This window comes from Chelonia mydas, chromosome 6 (genome assembly GCF_015237465.2).
Source record: "Chelonia mydas isolate rCheMyd1 chromosome 6, rCheMyd1.pri.v2, whole genome shotgun sequence".
NCBI classification, from domain to species: Eukaryota; Metazoa; Chordata; order Testudines; family Cheloniidae; genus Chelonia; species Chelonia mydas.
The window spans coordinates 78576650-78601056 of record NC_051246.2 but is presented as its reverse complement, the minus strand read 5'-3'; the positions used below and the strand labels follow the sequence as shown (position 1 = coordinate 78601056).

The 24407-nt window shown below is 38.4% G+C and overlaps 1 long non-coding RNA gene across 2 annotated transcripts in view; it reads right to left on the bottom strand.

Annotated features, from left to right (window-relative positions):
* Window positions 1-1985: 1985 nt before the first annotated feature.
* The window catches only part of LOC122466182, a 63453-nt gene continuing 41031 nt past the window's right edge, over window positions 1986-24407 (bottom strand). Inside the window, exon 3 of one of the 2 annotated variants that reach the window (XR_006291512.1) lies at window positions 1986-2993. This is a non-coding gene — a long non-coding RNA (uncharacterized LOC122466182). Of the gene's footprint in view, window positions 2994-4207; window positions 4891-24407 lie in introns of those variants that run through there. The other variant, XR_006291511.1, reaches the window with a different exon arrangement.

Sequence of the window (24407 nt, the reverse complement as noted above, 5' to 3'; positions counted from 1 at the left end):
TTGGATAACAGTATTACTAAGTTTTTTAGTGAAAAAAGTAGATCTCAATAGTTCTGTTCCATAATTACAAGGTTCATGACTGCTTAAGCAGAAAATAAACAAAGAAACAACCTTTGTGTGAGTGTGAGTTGCAAACACACACATTCAGGTCTTATATACACTGGCAGCAGCATGTAGGTATGTGTTGCAGTGAAAAGCAAGCTGTGTCAACAATGCAGTGTGAAGCTACACAAGGCAGTAGAAGACTCTGGCAGTGGAGAGCTACAGGAGCCTTTACCTACAGGGAAAGGCTCTGGCAGCAGGAAGGCAGCAGGACACTAGCCTGCTAAAAAAAAGCATTTTAGATGGGGTAGGCACTGTTTGGATATGTAGAGATCTAGGTAGGGTATATACCTACGATTCTGGCATAAGTGTAAGGAGTCAGGTTTACTCACCTAAGATATGCCTCATCTTGTACACTGCTATTTAAACCCACACTAGGGGTCGTGCAGTATGTGTACTCTACACTCTGCCACAAGTATAGACATAGCCATTCAATATGTGGAGGAGGGAAAGTCTCTTGGGTAAACATCCATAACATTGTTCTTAACAAATTTTAATAAGAATTTCTGTAACACTAAACAAATTACTGAGAGAGAGAGAATTCCTCTAGTACTAGGAATTCACCATAAGCTGTACTTGCCTAGCTTTAAGACCAAAATTTCAAAGAAACCTCAACCTAACCTACAATACATTCCTGCAATTTTGCAACTATAATAATTTTTACCAACCATCATTTTACCAGCCATCATTTTGTGCTGAAATTTATGCAAACAAGTGACAGACTGTGCAGTAAACACATGAACAACTGCAAGACCATATTTAGAAGCAGTTTTTGGTACTCTGTCCATAAAAACTGAATTGTAATTCTATAATCACTGGTGTTTAATTTCAACTTTAAAGGTGATTTTAAAAATGACACTGAAGTCGGTTAAATTGTAAAATAATCTTGGTAAAAAAAAATCTTACTATCAAGACAGAATCATGAAGCATGTCATTCCATAAGAAACAGTAAAATATAACCTCAAGTGTGGCAATGCAAAAAGAGAAGCACTTCCAACTTACAGAACTACATATAATTTATGTAATTCTTTTTCAGTATTTTTCAAATATGTTATAATTTATCAGTTTAAAATTATAGTATTTGAGAGTCTAGGCATGGATACAAAGGGACCCGTAAGTGCATATTTTGGTGGATACTACTTGAGCCATCATTTGGCACAAGGGAAACTGGCTAAGCTATTTACTTACAGTAGAAACGTATCAGAAGGTCAGAAACATAATGAAGATGAAAGCCCCCATTCAACAAAGCACTTAAGCACATACTGAATTTTAACCACTTGCTTAAGTCCCATTGACTCTGATACAACATAAGCAAGTACATAGGCGCTCTGCTGAATAGGCATGGATTTAAGCATGTTCTTAAAATTAGTCACATGTGTAGATGTCTTGCTGAATCAGGACCCAAATCCTTAGAGGTATGAACACTTGCAATTCCTATTCACATCAGTGAAGTCAGGTGCTTAGTATCTCTCAGTATTTGGTCGTAATTATTAACCTGGTCCTAGAGGTTTAACCCATGGAAGTAATCCTTACTCATGTGAGTTGTCACTTTGACTTCAATAGATAAGGATTTGCAGGACTAGCCACTATATCGGTAAAGAGATCAAGGCTTAAAACCCCAAACCAAAAGTGTTCAGTTTTGTGAGTTATTGTGTTTTGATGAGGTCTTCATAATTCTAGGAGCAATTGTAAGAAATGCTGTCTTGGTACACAGCAAAATCAGAAAAGGGATATAAAAGGTTCCAAGTTCTAGTGTTTTGCAAAATGTTATAATGTTCTGCAAAACGGAAGACAGTTCAAAAAACCTGAAATCATTATGTAGTCATTGGAACGTACTTATAATTCAAGAACATCTTATTCTAACTATGTTGTTTTATATCTTGTAGCATAATAAAAAGTGTCAGGCTTACAGCTGTCTCAGATGGATGGATCTCCAAAGTTTGGATCTATCAATGACAATATTTTACTTCATTTATCTATCCGCCTGTTTTCAGGGCTTTTTTTTTTTTTGGTAACATTTTACTTGGGCTTCATCTCTCTCTATACAGTAGGATTCCAGGATCTGATCTTTTCTCATTTCTCTCCTGGCTCCCATGGCCCCTTTCTTCTGTTCTCTTCCCACCTCTTCTCCCTCTACTAAAGACAAGTCTTTCTTTACTATCTAATACCTCCCTCTCTTCTATTTCTGTTGTCTCTACCATCTCTCTCTGCTTTCCTCCTCCAAGTCATTTTGTGCTCCTGAAGGCCCTCTCTGTCTTCATTAGCGTTCCCGCTAACTGTGCCACCCCAAGGCCGTCTCCAGACTTTCATTCTGAGCTCTTTTTCCTACCACTGTTCTGTGTCTTTCTAATGCAGATTCTTTCCCCCTTCTACATCTCACATGTGTATATGTAAGGTGGCCATAAGGGTCAGAGAGTTTGATTAACCCTAAAAACAGCATACTGCTGTGATGATTTTTGACTTAACGGCATTGTCTCGAGGCGCCAATACAATACAAAATTAAAAGACTACGTAACCAGAAAACAGGAAGCCTTTCAAAATTTAAAAGCTATAAGTAAATTTGGAACACCAAGGATCACATACTTAACAGTCTGCAGGATCAAGTCCGAAGACGCTGGTTCAGAGAGGTCCTTAACCACATGCTTAAGTCTGTCTATTCAGGACAGCAGATAAGCACAAGTTAAAGTCTATTGAAGGAAGACCACAAGAGATGCTTTTCTGAATCAGGGCCCAAGTTTGTAGATATTTAGACTCCAGTCCTATGGGGGCACTGTGTGGGCAGAAACCTGCAGCTGCACGAAGCTCCACCGATGTCAGTGTTCAGTGGTTCACATGTAAAGTGTATTGCAGGACTGAAGCTTTAAAATATGTAGAAAAGTGTCCTCCCAGATCTGCAGAAAAAATATTCATTTAACAGAGATGCCTCTTTACAACTGGCCAAATCTACTGCATTTTACTTTTGGGGATACTGTATGCTAATTCTTTTAACAGAATTATTCCTTGAATACATTCATTTTATTTATTTCATTGAAGGTTTATGATTGTATTTATGCATTATGGTTTATATCTTTGATACAGCAGATGAAAAAATATTTTAAATACATCTATTCATGTAAGAACCACTCAAGTGAGCTGCTGTGCATTTCATTTGTGAATAAAATAATAAATGGCCACATACACTAACATGTCAAAAAACCACAGGAGGGGGATTCTTGATGGGATTATTTTCACCATTATCCCCACTCTATTTCTGCAAAATATTTTGAAAAGCATGATTAATATTTAATTTAACTTACAACATGATGAAAACAATGGCATTTTCCTACAGAAAATGAGAGGACAAGCCAAATCCCTTATTTTGAAATACATATTTTTATTCTTGTTAACTCTTTGATTTAAGGAAAAATGTGTTTTGAGATAATTTTATTGTTTTTCTGCACTAAATACAGAATACATATGTAAACTGTAATAAAAGCACTTAAATGTGTGAATTTAAATCTACTGATCTCCCATTTAATTCTATGTGCAGAAAACAATGGATGGATTAGATACAGCACCTGATTGATATTTCCACGGTGTGAAAATCTCCACCATCAGATTAAGCTGATATTGCATATTCACACACATACAATGATATATTTGTCATTGCTATTGACCTTTATCTCTCCAGTTTCCTGACAACCTTCTACTGTTATTGACATTACAAATACCAGCAACAACGTGCAGGGCAAAGTATAACCTTTCATTTACCTTCATGTCCCTCAAATGACTCACGTAGGTAGTTTCAACAAAAGCTGCAAACAATGATACTGTTGATTTTTTTTTCTTAACTTGCTAAAATGTTTTCCATTTTCCTCTTGTTCTCTGAAAATCATGCCAATAACTCACTACAAAGGAAACGATTTCAAATGAATACAGGTAATTAGAAGTGTCAAGAAATCAGCAGAGAGTAGGGTGTCTGCCATCATTTCTGTGGAAAGAGTGCCAGATTCCCTTTCAAAAAGGTCTTTGTCATTTTTTAATAGAAGGTAATTAATGTAGACTACAGTAAAGTGTACAGGATCCCAGTCACTTGTCTTTCTTTCCTTAGAAATGGGACCATAAAGATGTTTTGATTTCTAGAAACAATCTTCTAAGGTTATATAAAAATGACTTTTAATTACAAGAATAGTCTTTTTAGTCTTTTCATTCTTCTAAAAGCAAGAAAAGGAAGAATTTAGAAAGGGCACATTTATTAGGGTGACAAAAGAAAGGTTTTTTTGCTGGTTTTTTTTTTAAAGCACAGAACTGAGTAGTTTGTTTCAAAAATGACACACGGTGATTTGGCACCACTGGAAGTATCAATTGAGGAGAACATTAATAAATAGTTCCTGATCACTGGATCTATTTATTGGTAGTCCAAAAAACAAATATATGAATAAATAAAATGAAACACAATGCTTGCTTTTTTTAAATATAATTACATACTTTCAACTTTATTTGCAAAATTGTATCTATTTTCTCCATGATGGTAACAGAACTAATTATTTTGCCATTTTGAAAACCACACCTCTGAGGAATAAAGAAAAAAAATGTCTTTAGACTTGTACAGAACAGGAGATTTTTTTAAGACTATTTGTATCCTGTGAAACACAATCCTATTTAACTTTTTTTGATCTTGTTGCAAGATAGGATACACAATGTTAATTTTTTAAAAATATACAGGGACCATGGAGCAGGGATTTGCCATCACATATTAAGCCACTAGTCCTTCAGTTTTGGTACCCTTTCTCCAGAAGAGGTGTCTGCCTGAGGACAAAACAAACAAACCATCAAAACCCCTGCCAATACAAAAAATCCAATAATGCACCTAATGAATTGTGCAATTCTGAATAAAGGGAGAAAATTTCTTCCTAACCCCTGCAAACTATCAACTTGCCACCTTGAAGCATGAAATTTAAGTGGCCTTATCTTAGCATGCATGATTACAAAAGTCATTATTAGTTAGAAAACCATCCAGCCTTTTTACAAATATAGGTATAGTATTTCACTCTATATCTCCTATGACAATTAATTTCAATTAATTTTTTTCAAGGTGCACTATACCACCAGAAAAATCCTTTTTAGGTTGTATTTTATTCACAGTTACTTTGAATCATGAAATTAATTTCTCTTCTCCATTGCATTATGTTGGGTAGGAAGATGGCCTCTAACGGATATTTTTCCTGATACAATGAAGTATATATGAACATCTTAAAATTAGAAATTATATTTTAAACATATCAAGTCATTGTTGGGCAACCATGGTTAATCATCATGAGACCAAGACACCAAACCTATTTGATAATAGGAAAGTGCCTCCAGGATATAAAAGATTGGTAGCAAACAAAGCACACTGTTTAAAAGTGAGGGTACCCACAAATGTCCACTCTATATTTCAAGCATGCTCAATGAAAGAAAGAAAGAAAGAAAGAAAGAAAGAAAGAAAGAAAGAAAGAAAAATTTCAAACATATTTGTCAAAAAAGAAATGCTAACAGTAAACTGATGCCATCAATCTGAATATAAAGACTGCATATAAAGCCATTTAAAAGGAGGAAGTGAGAATCTTTTTGATTTATGGAAATAAAGAACCTTCAGCCAAAATATCTTTTGGAGTCTGCATGCCATGGTGAAGTAATTGCAAAAAGTCTTATAAAATGATTCTGTACATCAGTGGTTTAATGGACTAGAAACTTTACCCTTATTGCTTGGTCTATTGAATACCTCAGTCAATGGAAAGACTCCCATTGATTCCAGTGGGCACTGGATCAAGCTCTTCCCACAGAAGTATGAGAACAAAGAATGTCAGGGAAGGTGACTGGAAGGAAGGGACACAGCGGTCTGCAGAATGAAAAAGTTGGAGAACCACTGCTCTGCATAAGGCTTAATTTTCATTCCTAATGTACTTAATCAAAAGTGCTGAAGGCTGAAAGATTAGGACCATGTATAACATTTGACACTAAAATTGAATTCCAACATTTGAACTTGTGACAAATTTGGCAACACAGCAACAGAGCAATGTTTCAAACCAATGTACCGTGGAGCACACTGTACGCTACTGAGTGTTATATTTATTGAGTCAAGTTCCGCTGTAAGTTGAAGGCAATAGAGTTACGTATATACAACAGAGAAGAATTTGCCCATGAAGCCATAAAGTTAAGTAGAATTACAATATTTGGTGACAGTTTTGAAATATTTTAAATATTGTCTCCATGTTTTGTTTTTTACACAAGGAAAAGATTGAAGTCAGCATAGTAATACTGCAAAAGGTAAATTATCACAGAAAAATGTAATTGAATATTATTATTTTCACATACTTTTGTAATGTCATCAAAAGTCATGCTGAACAAGTAGCATTATATGGCTCATTTTATCCCCAGCATTTTGGCTGTTTTGCATTGCACCACTGCAACAAAGTGCCCTAAGCCAACATAGCTATCCAAGGGAGGAGAACCTCAGCATAAAGGAATCCACCAATAACATGCCTACACCTTCTCCTCCTTCCCCGTGGCCATTAGAGAGGGTATAGCTTGCATTTCCCTACTTTCTTCAGGCTGCTCTAAATTACCTCAGAGGACCTGCTCAAGGCACAGCCCTTGCATCCACCTCCCTACCCATGCTGAGTTGTGCTATTCATTCCTCAGCCTCAATGAGGATCTGGGCCAAATTGTTTATTGAACAGAAGTGTTTTGCTATAACAGAATATCTGTTTGTAAAATAAATAAATATGAATGTTGTATTCTATAACTGGTGAAGTACATAGAATTACTGTTTATTAGCTTAATTTTATTTTATATTTATTTCTAAATATTTCAGTATAATGAAACAGAGTGCTTGAATTACTGTACTGTGGTTTACATTTCCAATAGATCCTACATTTTCTTCCCCAATTAAATCACTGTCATCTACTAGATTAAAGAGTGTGCTTGTGTGTTCTATATTGAGTACAAACCTTTTGTTTTCAGTTGAAATATTATTTAATATCAACAAAAAAGAAAAGGCCTGTATTTTATAGCAGACCTTTTGAAAGTAAACACTGCGCACACCAAACTGCAAGTGTTTTCCCATTAGAGTATTTTAAAGAGGCTTCTTCATGAGGAAGGTAGAACTGTTAGTTTCTGGAACTATAAAAACATTTCCAACAAAAAAAGCACTTTTTTGTGAAAAAACTGTCAATATTTTGAACCCTTATGTATCATAAAAAGTCTTTGGTCATAAAGAGAAAGCTTATGCTCAAATAAATTGGTTAGTCTCTAAGGTGCCACAAGTACTCCTTTTCTTTTTGCGAATACAGACTAACACGGCTGTTACTCTGAAACCAGAGATATGTAAATGTCCTTTGAAATGTTTTCCCTCAATGTGTTTCAATGGGGCTGTTACTTGCTGAACAGTGTTTTAAGAAAGAATTGGAAGCTGTTTCAAAACTTGTGCTAATTACTTTTGTACAAAATAAGGCTCTAATTAATAAGGTTTTCCCAAATCATTGTGTAGCACAAGAGTAAATATCATCTATCTTCCTGTGTGTATGTGTGTATACGCAAGTGTATACAGCTTAGCACCTTGTGGATATTACTAGAATTCAGATAATATTCAACAATGTGCAATATATTTTAATACAATTTATTGATTTATTACAGTTGTCCTTTGCTCAAGGTGCACATACAATTGGTGTACAGTACAAAAAATTGTTAATACCAACACACACACACAAAAATCTTCCTAGCCCATCGACATTTTCATTCTTCCATTCTCAAACAAGTCTTCTCAGGGAAAGACTGGGAAAATAGGAATGTCTTGCAGCAGGCTATGAAAGTACACAGATTCAGGCTCTTTCAGATCAAAGGGGAATGGATTCCGGAGTTTTAAGACCCTGCACTAAAAACATCCTACTAGTATTCTCCTCCCATTTATATGAAATTACATAGGAATTTTTCAGTTTGTAAAGACATAACAACATCTTATACATGACAATTAAATAGAAATACACTCCTGTATGAATTCTGAAGCACAACATCATGTAATAATGCTATCATTCTGAGCTCCAGAGATTCAAGATCAAATCACACCAATGTGAAGTGACAACTCTGTGAACGTCAAAAGAATTGTTCCCGCTTATACTAATGGTGAACTTGGTCCACAGCCTGGTATCAATGAATGGCATATACAGCAATACCCAGCATCAATCATTATTCAGTTAAAGATTTGACATATTAATTAATGACAATTCTGGATGCTTCTAATTACCACTAAGGCAGCTTAATTTTCCTTGCTATGGTACCTACAGCAAAGCCAATGTGTCGCAATGGAGAAGACAACAAGGAGTCCAGTGGCAACTTAAAGACTAACAGATTTATTTGGGCATAAGCTTTCGTGGGTAAAAAACTCACTTCTTCAGATGCATGGAGTGAAAATTACAGATGCAGGCATTATTATACTGACATATGAAGAGAAGGGAGTTACCTCACAAGTGGAAAACCAGTGCTGACAGGGCCAATTCAATCAGGGTGGATGTAGTCCACTCCCAATAATTTTCACTCCATGCATCTGAAGAAGTGAGTTTTTTACCCATGAAAGCTTATGCCCAAATAAATCTGTTAGTCTTTAAGGTGCCACTGGACTCCTTGTTGTTTTTGTGGATACAGACTAACACGGCTACCCCCTAATACTTGACACAATGGAGGAGAGTCTCCTTTGCTATGGGTATCATGGCAAAGCAACTCTTTAAAGCTGCCTTAGTGGTTATGCCTTGGAAGAGAAACTAAATCTTATATCAGTTAAGAGTCTGGAAGAATAAGAACACAGCTGAGAGTTCCTGAATTCTAATCCTGGTTCTGGAACTGATTTAGTATGTACACTTGGGAAGTCCCAGTGGTCTCAGTCTCTCTATCTGTAACAAAGGGATGACATTACCTACTGATCAAATTTTTTTTTCACAGCTTTATTTATAACTAGAGATTGGCCCAAAATTGAACTTCAAATCCTAATCTACCCAAAAAGAAATTTCAGTGAGATCCAGAGTAAAACCTAAAATATAGTTTTGGTCAGATCGAAAACTGGAATAGATGTAGTTTGGATTTTCCCAGAATGGCAACTCTCATGAGAACAGCTCATAAATTTTGGTATCATCAAAGTGAACTCAAACTTTAGCTCCAGTTTGGCATTACTCCTGACTCTGGCCAAATCTAGATCCAAATACAGCCTCCTTGACACCTCTCTACTTATAACACTCCTCTACATTCTCACTCTTACAAAAACACACCATTACCCAAAAAAGAGAGTAAATACATGTAACAGAATATGGGAAAATGTTGACAACTGAAGTGCAAAAAACATAGCCAGGGCAACTGAACACTGAGAGGTTCATCATCTTCAGTAGTTATGATAGACAGACATTGGGAAATTATATCATTCTTATAAACGTCTGAGTAATAGTTGCATTGGAAGTAAACAAGTTAGAGAAAATCTGGGTCTCATGGCCCACTTTGATGTGGTTCTCCAATGCATATGTGAAAGGTGTGACTTAAAAATGTGAGATGGTAGAAAAGGAAGAGAACATGTGTCCCATACAGGTAATTGATTCAGGAAAGACCAGCGTGACCTCACACTCCCAGAACTCCCATCCCAGTTACATTATATCTTTTTCTTTGTCCCTTCATATTCTAGTAGCTTAATAATATATATATTCCACAGAACTTTATTTTCACCTCACATCTGTACATCTGTCCTATTCTGTGCATTAACATAATAATTGCTATGCAGTGTATAAAATATTACTCATTTTAATGTTATATCGATATGCCTGACCTCATAATAAATATTACTGTCCTTGGTCTTTAAATGTTGAACAGTGGTGTTCAGGTCAATATTAATAGGAGTCAACTATGTTCATGAATTGTTAATTAATTACTATTGTTGATTTGCACATTTCCCTGGTAAGCAAAGAAACTGTGATAACTTTCCCACAAGAGGGAAAAATATCCTGGAGCTTTTTCAGCCAGAGGAATGAGAAGAAAAGAACAAGTCACTTTGGTTCAACAGTATGCAAGCTGACAGCAATGTACTTAAATGTCTACTTATATTTCAGGTGTCATGTCTTGCTTTAATTTGAGGTGTTCCTCCATAACTCAAATATTGTGCTAAGACACGGTTGATAAGAATGCTCTGTAGTGTGCTGAATTTGCATGAAGACAAGAAAGTGAAATATAACATAAAAATATAGTGTGAATCTAGAAGGTATGGGGCAATGCAGAGGATATTGTAAAATCCTTATGATATATAGTTAGGGTGACCAGATAGCAAGGGTGAAAAATCAGGACGGGGGTGGGGGGTAATAGTCACCTATATAAAACAAAGCCCCAAATATTGGGACTGTCCCTACAAAATTGGGACATCTGGTCACCCTATATATAGCACAGTGCTCAATTAGTTCAATTTTTTCCTCTCCTAGGTTATCAGTTTGCATGAAGTTATCCAGAACTACCAATTACTCTATCCAAGCATGCCTATATCTCCAACACTTAAAAAGCAAAATATTACAAGTATGCATGCAGAAGAGTAGTATTGCTTGTTTGAGCTGGAGGTTATTTGGAACTCCTCACTATGGATAGTCATATCAGGAGAAAAATAAGTGTAGAACAAATCTCTGCATAAATGTCAGGCCTGATTCTCTACTTCACTACAACAGTTTTAAGCTTTTGTAACTACATGGGTTCACTGAAGTTACACTGGCATAAAACTGATATTACAAAGTTTGTAATTCAAACTGTGCGCCTTGGGGCTCGCAGGCCAATCAGGTCATCAATAATAGGGATTTCAGTTTTTAAATGTCCTTAATTACTGTAGTTTCCAATACATTTAATCTCAAAGAAACTACATTAAGAGAAAGTTAAGGTTGCATGGTTGACCACTAAGAAGTGAGGAAATGACAGAATTAAGCATATGCAAGCACCACCAACACCATGTCTACACTACCACTTATGTCCGCAAAACTTATGTCGACTTATGTCGGGTATGTAAAGAACACCGCCCTGAGTGACATAAGTGGCAGTGTGCCCAGTGCTATGTCAGTCGGAGACCTCCTACTGCCGACATAACTACTGCCGCTCACAGAGGTGGTTTTATTATGTCGATGGGAGAGCTCTCTCTTATCAGCACATGAACGATCTTATAATGGTGCAGCTGCATTGGTACAGCTCTGCCACTGTAAGCTTGCTAGTTTAAGCTAGCTATGCGTACAGCACTGCAACGACATAGCTGGACGATAAATCTGCGCCGCTGCAGCATGTCTGGTGAAAACGCTGTATGCCGATGGGAGAGAGATCTCCCGTCAGCATAATAAAACCACCTCTGTGAGCGGCAAAAGCTACGTCAGCAAGAGAAGCTCTCCCTCCAGCATAGCTCTGTGCATACAAGTGCTTATGTTGGTGAAATTTATGTCACTCAGGGGCATGGAATATTCACACCCCTGAGCGACATAAATTTTGATGACATAGGCTGTAGTGTACACATAGCCTAACTCTGCTCCCTTGTGTATTTACATTATGCCAAGGCCTTTGATGACCTGTTCATAAACAATATAGCACAATGGCATAATTTTTCTACAACCTCATATGCACATGTGTAGTAGCATTTTGCAATGTTTTAAATTCTTGTATGCTTACACTAATTTTATTAATGTAAGAATCCAGTATAACTTTACTGACAAACTACAGATACATTCTCTTTTATTTGAGGCATACATTTTAATAATTTAGTCAGCAGCCATGTATTATGTTTATTTTTGCATTCTTTAGGTAAAATTCAGGAGATGTCGCACTTAATTACAATGCTATTTTAGCTGCAGATTTAGATGGCCAAATTTTCACTCTTAGTCTTTGGGTTATATTTAATTTGTAGTATCTTGTACACAAACGTGTCCTTTTCACATTTCAGTGAAATCTGCTTCTCTTGTCATATTCAGAGTAGCAAGGTACTACAAAGACCCTGCAAGCACTTTCGCAAGCGCTTAACTTTAATAATTTTAATCAATTTATTTGAATTTAATTGAAGTCAAAGGGACTATTTGTCTGCTCAAAGTTAAGCACATGAGCATGTGCTTCAGGACTGGGGCCTAAGGAAAAACAAAATGTGACACTATGACATTTCAGGAACTGTATGTGATCATGTAAAATTACACACTCTATCACGATGCATTACACAAAATACAGAGTTAACATTGTACATACAATCCTAATTTTATTTCCTTACTTTTGAATACTTTAACTATTCAATTTTAAAATTCACTTAACGTATTTGTTTTGATTAAATGTTCTCGCTTTTCTGAAACAGAAAATACAGCAAATAGGGAATTCCACCACAGCAAACTATTTCACTAAACACCTTCAGAATGCTCTCCACTATATCCCTAACTAGGTCTGCAGGTGGAAGCCAGTCTCCTACTTTTTTTTTTCAATCAAATGATGCACAGATACTTTAAATCCCTGCCTCGTTTACTGTTCTTCTTATATGATCTGCAATGAATGATACAGTGCTTTTTTCAAGATCCCCACCATATTGACTGCATGCCTTAGTTACCTTTTTCATTATACAGCTAAGTTAGCAATAGTATGGCCTGGTACACAAGTGTGACATGGTCTTTACCTATGCACTTTACAACCTTAGGGAAAAAACCTTCAGTCAGACTACTCATGTGCATACATTTTTGCAGGAAACAGGTCTTTAGTCAGAAAACTCAATGCAAAATGTACTGTTGCACATGTGCCGAGTAATATTTTAAATGGTTAGAACCAGGTCAGGTGAAAATCAGATTTAGCTGATTGTTATTTCTTCACAATGAGGACAATATCCCAATTTTATATTTCTACCCCAACTGTTTTGCTACCAGAGTTGTGAAGAGGAGAAAAAGAAAAAAAATGTTAGGTAATAATGGAGAAATTACAATTCCCCCCATTCTTCCCATATTCCAAAACAGCTGAAACATTTTTATCCAAACTTTCTCCAGTTGACAGAATCCAAACCTGGGAAATTCCATGTCAAAAGGTTAAAGTTGAAGAAAATGAAGAGTAACCAAACCAGTGTGTTTGGAAATGCTTATGACGATTAACTATAGCAGTCGCTAGTGCCCTGTACAGAATTTACTACTATATTATAATGTAATAGATACTTTATTTCCTTTGTCGAATAATTTTGCTTTTACTCATAATACATTAAGCAATGTGCTTTCAATAATTTTTAGAATAAAAGATACAAGAAAGCAGGATATAGAATGGAAACTTATTTACTGAGTACTACTCAAAATGTATCTCAAAGAGGTATTGTTATAAGAGAAATCCAAGGGTTTCCAGAAAAAAAATTAAAAATTTCTGTACACTGATATTTTTAAAGCTATGAAACAGTGAACACCAAATATAGAAAAGAAAGAAAACCCTATTCCACTGGCAACACCCTATCCAATCACAGCACATCTGCCTTTTTCTATGATGATAAGGATGCACAAATGCTTTTTGATACCCATGAACCAACATGTTAAATATGAAAACAAAGGATCACTACGAATGTATTGCTAGTAATTCTGTTAATCTAAGACACATTCCATTTACATCTTTGTTTTTATCAATTTCTTCATGTAAACTTCTTCTTATAAATCAGAGCACTAAAGGGAAATAAATGCATACGTATCCTAGTGATCTAACACCCATCCCAAGCTAGCCCCCATCTTGTGTCACTGCCTAAGTCATGCAAATTACACCAGAGCTGCCAGTTGACTAAGATTAATGACACTGCGCCAGCTTCTTTGTTTCTCTCTGCGGCCGTTTAGTGTGAAATACTATCCAAAAACATTATCTATCCTCTATTAATCCCACAAATTTGTTCACACCATGCACATTGTTTAGGGCAATTTACAACAGGAACATACTGAGCACAATTGCATTTAATTACTTGGGTTCTAATTACATTCATTAAAGGCTAATAAAATAAATGAAACAGCTTTAAAAGCTTCTGCAAAACACATGGGTCTTGTCTCCCTCGTGAAGCATACAGTAGATGTTGATGTGAAACACAGATCTGAGCATATATATATGTGTATAGGTCTTCATGTATATTACATATATATATATATATATATATATAGTGAATATTAAAATAAATATATATATCTAGCAACATGTGCATGCAGATTCCAAATGATCCTGAATATTTCTGATATATTTACTTATATTACAAGTCATAAAGATTCCAAGCACTCTGAACTACTTTTTAATGTGGTAAGTAGAGAGAGGAATATCAGTTTTAAAATTCCAGCCTGATTCTTGTAATTGTTTCCACCTGCACAACAGAGTTGTTCATCCTTCTGTCTCTTCTAAATCTGCATTTTAAAGGCTACAAACTGACACTAAAACTAGGAGAAAAAACACAATGTATTATCTGGTCTATGTTCTTAAAGTTATTTTTTTAATTTTCAGTTCTGACTTTCAGCTGAGGCCTTGGCTGTGTTTTCTACGGGGTGGATGCAGCATATTTAAAGAACTCACAAGCTATTTATATTAAAACACATGTTCTAAGGCACACTAGGCAGCCTGAATAAATCCCCCATGGTGGTTAAAAATGCAGCTTGTTAATAACATCATTTCCTAATTCTTATTCTATTTACATTGTGCTTGGGAGGCAGTTTGTGGCAAAAGATGGAATCTGGAACATTGTGTTGACAACTATGCCAGCTAGAATTCAGTGCTGGGTGTTCAGAAGAAACTGCTTAGTATGAGCTCTTCTTGTTATAATAAGACCTATCCCCTTGAACATGCAAAGACAATGAATAACCACAAGGGGATGGATCTTATTATTTTGAAAGAAGCAAAGTTCTAGTTAATAATCCCATAAACCTTGTACTATGTGTGCATTGTGTGTGGTCTCAACTGGAAGATCCCATTTGGCATACTTAGAAATTAAAATAACTTAGGGCTAGATCCACAAAGGGATTAACTGCCACTTATATACCTATATACAAAATTTAGATCTTCAGCCCCTGCCCGCCTTACCCTTCAGGTGCCTAAATTGCTACTGATCAAGACACCTAAATTTCTGCCACTGAGCATGTGTGCTGATACCTAAATTCTGATTTCTGGGAACCTAGCTCATGCCTAACCCACAACAGGATGCCCAAACTAAGCACTGCCCTGCCTAGCTCACTTGCAGCGCCTGATTTGGTAGGAATTTTCAGAGGCTGCCTACCAGATAGGACTTCTCCCACAACAAGAAGTGTGTGTGTGCCTCTATAGTAACCTTTAGCCCAGTGGTTAAAGCACTTCCCTAGCCTATAAGAGACCTAGGTTCTAATCTCCCCTACCTGATGTAAAGCACAGGCTTGAACTTGGTTTTACACGAGTGTCCTAATTATGGGGCTTTGGAATATTCTGGGATGGATCTCTCTTCTATTGAAGCTGTCCACAATTGTATACAATCCCTTAAATATTCACTACAGGGCCTTAGATCTCTCACATTTCAGGTGCAAGCCAACACAATTACAACAAAAAAGTAATCTTGCTTGTAATTTTGTATCGATGTATGAAAGAATTTGAACCTGAAACTCTGGGGGGAAAATTCAGTCCTGAGCAGTGAACTCCAAGGCCTGCTGGGTTGTGCAGCTCTGCAACACACAGCTGCATAGTTAATCCCAACCAAATTAATTTGCAGACATTTTTAATTAATTTCTTGCATCTGATTTAAGCTTCATGAGACATTCAAATATTTGATTCATATTCCATTGAGTAAAGTGTGTCTGATGTACCTTTCCCCCAGTAATTCACTAAATACTCTGGGGCAAATTTCTAGCTGATTTAATAGGTTCCAGAAACAAGTTATATTCTTTAGTAAAGATTGACAGGTTTTCTCTCTGGAAATGTGTTTTGTTTATTTTTCTTTTTGGGGTATACGCTGGAAGCCAACCAAGCCATTCGATAAAAAGAAGTAATGCAACTACATCTATATGCACACTTTTAGAAATTTACTCTTACATTTGCTGTGCTCTGCTACCTGAAGCTCAATGTGCGCTTCTTGGTATGACCAGTAACTTTTGCAAACTATAAAAAAGGAGATTTTTTTTTAAAAAGAATAACATCAGATCAGGCATATAAAACCCACATTCATAAATGAACATGTTATTGGGGGAGGGGGAGGCACCCTTCTCTCCAAAGCAAAGCAAAGCTCAATACCACTGCCATCTGGCTTCCTTCTGCAAATCGTTTTCAGCAGCAGACGGGATCTGTGGCCTAACAAGGGCTGGAGAGGAGGTTTTTACCACAAAGCTTCATGAGGGGGCACTTTTTCACATATTCCCTCCTCCCAGTAGATGGCTCAGGAGCTTGGGAATGCTAAACAGAAACTTTCACCTCTCTAGTTCAAATCCCTATCAAGTCAGAAAAGACTGAATGTAATTACTCCTTAAATATTGTTTTTGATGGCTTATACAAAACGAATTAGGAAATATTAGTCTAATAACCAAGTGGGCAAGCATCCAGAACACTAAAAGCACAACATAAAATAAAACCCTTCCTTGCTGTGCCGCCTAGTAGGCTGGCTACTTCAGAAACTGTTTCTCTCCAGCAGCAGCTGGGAACATGTAAAACACTGAAATATCAGACAGCCAGCTTTAACTCTGAGAGCAGAGAGAGGGTTAGAAACAAGTCATTCTCAAAGAGGCGGTACACAATTTGGGTATGTGCTTCCTGCTTCAGTTCATCAAAGCACAAATTTGTTGACTTTTAGATCTTGCTGAAAGGCATATCCTCCTAGGCTTTCCCTGGGTAGTAGTGATGAGCAGGTATGTGGAGGACATAATAAGCATTTCGGTTTTTGGTGGATACCTGGGGGCCCGAGAGTTCCAACTATTGGACACCAGTCCTAAGTTATCATAATATTTGATGTCCATGTGTAACCCACATACCTTCTGCGTGTGGTGTTCTGTCCCATCTAGTGGCACTGAGACCACTTAGAGAGAGCAAGTTAAATGAGTCTGCTCTACAGCCTCACCTAAGAGGCAGGTGGCTTTTAGCTCATGTGGTAGAGGCTTATGCACTAAGTTCCAGAGACCCGTGGTTCAATCCCACCTGCCGACAACCAGGGTCTGTCGGCATTACACATGCACTCAGAGTATTACATACCCACATTTTTTCAAAAGAGTAAATAAAATTTGAAGATTCAGACTGTGAATGGCCACTATTTTCTTGGAGCCAACTCATGGTTTCCCTGAAGTCAATGGGATTGTTGCCATTGACTTTAGAAGGATTAACATATGGTTTTATATGCGTGTGAGTATTCAGTCTGCATTAACAGTCAGGTAGTCAACTATGAAATGAAAGATGACTTCTCTATCCATATCTGAAAATCTATACATTTCTTTATAGTCAAAGTAAAATAAACTTTACTAAAGGCCATTATGCAGTTGGGAAGTTCAGATGTCTTTTTTTAATATTATACAGCTAAGTGAATAATTGCATTAAAATGAATCTCAGAAAAGCAGCAGAGAAATGAATAAGTAAAGTATAAGCTAAAATCCAATGACCTCACAGAATCATAGAATATCAGGTTTGGAAGGGACCTCAGGAGGTCATCTAGTCCAACCCCCTGCTCAAAGCAGGACCAATCCCCAATTAAATCATCCCAGACAGAGCTTTGTCAAGCCTGACCTTAAAAATCTCTAAGGAAGGAGATTCCACCACCTCCCTAGGTAACGCATTCCAGTGTTTCACCACCCTCCTAGGGAAAAAGTTTTTCCTAATATCCAACCTAAACCTCCCCCACTGCAACTTGAGACCATTACTCCTTGTTCTGTCACCTGCTACCACTGAGACCCGTCTAGATCCATCCTCTTTGGAACCCCCTTTCAGGTAGTTGAAAGCAGCTATCAAATCCCCCCTCATTCTTCTCTTCCGCAGACTAAACAATCCCAGTTCCCTCAGCCTCTCCTCATAAGTCATGTGTTCCAGTCCCCTAATCATTTTTGTTGCCCTCCGCTGGACGTTTTCCAATTTTTCCACATCCTTCTTCTAGTGTGGGGCCCAAAACTGGACACAGTACTCCAGATAAGGCCTCACCAGTGTTGAATAGAGGGGAACGATCACGTCCCTGGATCTGCTGGCAATGCCCGTACGTATACATCCCAAAATGCCATTGGCCTTCTTGGCAACAAGGGCACACTGTTGGCTCATATCCAGCTTCTCGTCCACTGTAACCCCTCGGTCCTTTTCTGCAGAACTGCTGCCAAGCCATTCGGTCCCTAGTCTGCAGCGGTGCATGGGGTTCTTCCTTCCTAAGTGCAGGACTCTGCACTTGTCCTTGTTGAACCTCATCAGATTTCTTTTGGCCCAATCCTCTAATTTGTCTAGGGCCCTCTGTATCCTATCCCTACCCTCCAGCGTATCTACCTCTCCTCCCAGTTTAGTGTCATCTGCAAACTTGCTGAGGGTGTAATCCACACCATCCTCCAGATCATATTGAAGATATTGAACAAAACCGGCCCAAGGACCAACCCTTGGGGCACTCCACTTGATACCGGCTGCCAGCTAGACATTGAGCCATTGATCACTACCTGTTGATCCCGACAATCTAACCAGCTTTCTATCCACCTTATAGTCCATTCATCCAGCCCATACTTCTTTAAATTGCTGGCAAGAATACTGTGGGAGACCGTGTCAAAAGCTTCGCTAAAGTCAAGGAACAACACGTCCACCGCTTTCCCCTCATCCACAGAGCCAGTTATCTCGTCAAAGAAGGCAATTAGATTAGTGAGGCATGACTTTCCCTTGGTGAATTCATGCTGACCGTTCCTGATCACTTTCCTCTCCTCTAAGTGCTTCAGAATTGATTCCTTGAGGACCTGCTCCATGATTTTTCCAGGGACTGAGGTGAGGCTGACTGGCCTGTAGTTCCCAGGATCCTCCTTCTTCCCTTTTTTAAAGATTGGCACTACATTAGCCTTTTTCCAGTCATCCGGGACTTCCCCCGTTCGCCACGAGTTTTCAAAGATAATGGCCAATGGCTCTGCAATCACATCCGCCAATTCCTTTAGCACTCTCGGATGCAACTCGTCCGGCCCCATGGACTTGTGCACGTCCAGCTTTTCTAAATAGTCCCTAACCACCTCTTTCTCCACAGAGGGCTGGCCATCTACTCCCATGTTGCGATGCCCAGCGCAGCAGTCTGGGAGCTGTCCTTGTTAGTGAAGACAGAGGCAAAAAAAAGCATTGAGCACATTAGCTTTTTCCACATCCTCTGTCACTAGGTTGCCTCCCTCATTCAGTAAGGGGCCCACACTTTCCTTGGCTTTCTTCTTGTTGCCAACATACCTGAAGAAACCCTTCTTGTTACTCTTGACATCTCTTGCTAGCTGCAGCTCCAGGTGCGATTTGGCCCTCCTGATTTCATTCCTACATGCCCGAGCAATATTTTTATACTCTTCCCTGGTCATATGTCCAACCTTCCACTTCTTGTAAGCTTCTTTTTTATGTTTAAGATCCGCTAGGATTTCACCATTAAGCCAAGCTGGTCGCCTGCCATATTTACTATTCTTTCTACACATTGGGATGGTTTGTCCCTGTAACCTCAATAAAGATTCTTTAAAATACAGCCAGCTCTCCTGGACTCCTTTCCCCCTCATGTTATTCTCCCAGGGGATCCTGCCCATCAGTTCCCTGAGGGAGTCAAAGTCTGCTTTTCTGAAGTCCAGGGTCCGTATTCTGCTGCTCTCCTTTCTTCCTTGTGTCAGGATCCTGAACTCAACCATCTCATGGTCACTGCCTCCCCAGTTCCCATCCACTTTAGCTTTCCCTACTAATTCTTCCCAGTTTGTGAGCAGCAGGTCAAGAAGAGCTCTGCCCCTAGTTGGTTCCTCCAGCATTTGCACCAGGAAATTGTCCCCTACGCTTTCCAAAAACTTCTTGCATTGCTGTGCACGGCTGTATTGCTCTCCCAGCAGATATCAGGGTGATTGAGGTCTCCCATGAGAACCAGGGCCTGCGATCTAGTAACTTCTATTAGTTGCCGGAAGAAAGCCTCGTCCACCTCATCCCCCTGGTCCAGTGGTCTATAGCAGACTCCCACCCCGACATCACCCTTGTTGCTCACACTTCTAAACTTAATCCAGAGACACAGGTTTTTCTACAGTTTCATACTTGAGCTCTGAGCAGTCATACTGCTCCCTTACATACAGTGCAACTCCCCCACCTTTTCTGCCCTGCCTGTCCTTCCTGAACAGTTTATATCCATCCGTGACAGTACTCCAGTCATGTGAGTTATCCCACCAAGTCTCTGTTATTCCAATCACATCATAATTCCTTGACTGTGCCAGGACTTCCAGTTCTCCCTGCTTGTTTCCCAGGCTTCTTGCATTTGTGTATAGGCACTTGAGATAAGTAGCTGATCGTCCCTCTTTCTCAGTATAAGGCAGGAGCCCTGCCCTCTCGTGCGCTCCTGCTCCCTCCCAGTATCCCACTTCCCCACTTACCTGAGGGCTTTGGTCTCCTTCCCCCGGTGAACCTCAATCCTTAGCAGCTTCTTGACCTTTATTATTAGAACCTTTGGTGTAGGAAAGGACTCAAGAGGGCTAGAAATCATTGGGCTAACATACAACAGTACAGAAATTTGCCTTTGGTTACTTACAGCCCCTACTACAAGTGAGTATATGAGGAGAATTAGAAAAGATCAGTTTGAGTGCAGCTGCACTAAGAAAGAGGTTAAAATGGGAAAAAATAAAAAGAAATTTTAAAATTGCATCAGTCTATAGTATTCATCTTTGCTACTATGAAGGAAAAAGAATGTCAAGACTACTGGAGAATTTGCTTTTCTCATCAACCCAGCCACAACAGAGATGTCAACAAGCCACAGCACTCAGGTCACAGAGTATAACTTCTGGTTACCCAGGCAAGCCTGAAGTCCCACAAAGTGACAGACTGCTGAGCTCTTAGTTGAGACATTTATTAATAAAAATGAAACTTTTAAGATTTTGCTTCACGTAAAGAAAAGATTGTAATAGATGAACAAAGGTACCTTGGTGCAACAAGACAGGACTAAGGCCTGAAGGTTTCATTAATTTAAAGAAGGCAAAGCAAAAGGTAGGGGCGGATGCTCTCCTTTTGTTTTGTCTCCAACAGGGACTTGAACAACTGAAGCATTTTAAAATGTTACAGAGTGGTGGCAATTCAAAGTTAACACTTGTAAATAATTACCTCAATGTTTTCTAAAATGTCATAGTTTTCCATTATATTGAGGGTCATAAATAACTGTGAGTCTGGTGGCACCTTAAAGACTAACAGATTTATTTGAGCATAAGCTTTCGTGGGTAAAAACCTCACTTCTTCAGATGCATGGAGTGCACCATGCATCTGAAGAAGTGAGGTTTTTACCCATAAAAGCTTATGCTTAAATAAATCTGTTAGTCTTTAAGGTGCCACCGGACTCCTTTTTGTTTTTGTGGATACAGACTAACACGGCTACCCCCTGATACTTTACAAAAATAACTGTGGTAGCTGTGTGGTACCTGTTGGCAAATAAAGACTTTTTAATATTAACCACTGTAACAATGTGTAATTGCCTAAAACTAGATTTTGGAACACTTGGATTAAGTGAGGCTCAGGTCTACCAAAAGCCAAACAAAAAATGTGAAGGCAATGAGCAGGCAAATAAAACACAAATCAGAACAGGGGGAAAGACTGCCAAGTCACAATTCCGAAACACCAATCTGCTGCATTTTCAAAGATATTTAATTCAATGGAAAAAGTAAGTTGTTACATGACAGTTTTCTGGAATTTTGAATCAGAATTACCACCCATTGTGGTTAATTATTAAGTATTATTAGTTACAGGCCGGTCGTGTTTGCCTAAAAGCTCTACCCTATTTGTAGGTAATAATCCTGCTGGAAAATATAATACAGGACTTTGACTGCTGGAGGTATCTTATTATTTCACCCAAATATACATGAAGAAGTAAGGACACTGTAGAGAGACAGAGGACCTAGAGTGCAGGATGAGAAGGCTTGTGGGGGGGCGGGAATCTGGGACCAGCCAAACCTGGAGAGAAGACTTAGGCTGGATTTTAGGTTTCATTTTGAATTCCTTTTTGTGAATAAAGCTAATCCCCAGGTAAGAGATAATTTTTGACCCACTATAACTTGTGTGGACTCTGTTTGGAAGCAGGATGAAGAAGCCACCTGTGCAACGGTAGGTATCCCTCATAATAGAACGTATCAGCAGGAAATGAAATGCATATATTAATAAATACTGCCTCAATGCTGGTATACATGATTGCATGATTAGTAGGTGAAGGACAGAAAACCTCAGAGAACATACTTCGTTTAAGCAGTGTGCAAACAGGGAAATGGGGAATATATATGTTTAAGGGAAACCTTCCCTTTCCCAGTATAAAATCCCAAGAGCTTGAATAGAACCTTCAAAAAAAAGCCTCCATCTTCTACTTTTAAAAATAATAGTTATAATTTGAATTGTTAAAATGCCTAAAGGAGATATAACTGCAAAGAGTTTTTAAAAAATAAACTTTTCATAACTTTGTGAGTGAAAGTGACATTATAAACTAAAAGTCGGGTAATCTTGGTGTATACAGAATTACTAGTTAAAGGGTATTTCCTATTTGGATTACATAAAATTTCCAATATGATCAAAATGTTATTTGAATTAGAATAAATTTGTTTAGCAAAATATTTTAGTAAATATCTACATTTTCTCTGTCTTCCCAGATGACCATGAAATATGGGAAGTCCAACTGAAATCAACAAATGCAAAAAGACTTACACTTAAGCTTGTCATTTACAATGTGCTAGTTTATTGCAGCAGTCATACAACAGAGCATGAAATCATGATGAATCTTTATTTAGGGAGGTAGGACTACTTGTAAATATATAGTATTATCATCAAATATCCAGGAATAACTTAGAATAAGACAAGGAATACCTCCATTTACTTCAATTGGAGTTGGATCAAACGTATGGGGAGGAAGTACCAGAAGTATGTGGCAATTAAAGCCAATGCTCACTTCACTAAACAGGATGTGTCTTTGATAGCTCTGGAGGCAATAGGGACACTTCCCCTTCCTCTTGGGTGGCAAAGCGACACCCCAAGCAGGAGCAGCTGGAGTAGCTCCCCTTTTCTTTCTCAGCAGTGTGAGTGTGGAGCATCATGCTTCTTTCTCATTCCCTGATTCCCCATATGGCAGGGCAGGGCTCTCACATGGCATCCAGCCAAATAATGGAACCCGTCCTGACCGTTTGTGCTGCCACTGGACAGCATGGCCATGAGGGGCTGGTTGACTGGCTCTCACCAGCTGGGGTGGGGAGAAGGGGGTAGCTTCTATCTGGTTTTGTTGCTGGTGAGAAGCCATTATTAGTGCTCTTATCTCCTGTGTGGAGGAGGGAAATGGGTTGGAACTCTGGCTTCCTGCCAAGGTCTCTGGCCAGGCCTGAGGGTGTAGAAGGTGTCATGCCCTCATACCCACCATCAGGTTTGTAGAAACTAGGGCCATTGGTACCCAACTAAAATCCACACTGGAACAGCCCTCGTGGGTAGTTTGGGGAGTGGTTCCCAGTGGTAAGGTTTTTTTTAATAAAGTTGTGGCCTCCACATTTAACCATGGTATGGTGTGTACATCTCACTGTTTCCATGTCCACATCAGTTGCATACTGAGGTCGGGAGAATGAAAGGCTAACTAGCTGATACTGATTTAATAGGTTCTGAAATATAATATATGTATGATTAATTATTTGTAGTTAACTAAATCAGAATGACAGGTTTCAGAGTAACAGCCGTGTTAGTCTGTATTCGTAAAAAGAAAAGGAGTACTTGTGGCACCTTAGAGACTAACCAGTTTATTTGAGCATGAGCTTTCGTGAGCTACAGCTCACTTCATCGGATGCATAGCATATCGTGGAAACTGCAGAAGACATTATATACACACAGAGACCATGAAACAAAACTTCCTCCCACCTCACTCCCCCGCTGGCAACAGCTTATCTAAAGTGATCCTCAAGTAGAGCCATTTCCAGCACAAATCCAGGTTTTCTCACCCTTCCCCCCCCCCCCCCCCACACACACATACAAACATTTCTTCCATGGTCTATACTGGTTCCTATAAAAGGCTGGGAAGTATGACAACATAGTAAAATAAACATTTTGACACTTTTTTTTATAAACAGTCAAAAAAGCCCTTCACCATTCCCAGACTGTACACTGGGCTCATTGGTATACTCTGGCAATTCCAAACAATCAGAAATCCAGTATAATTTAAT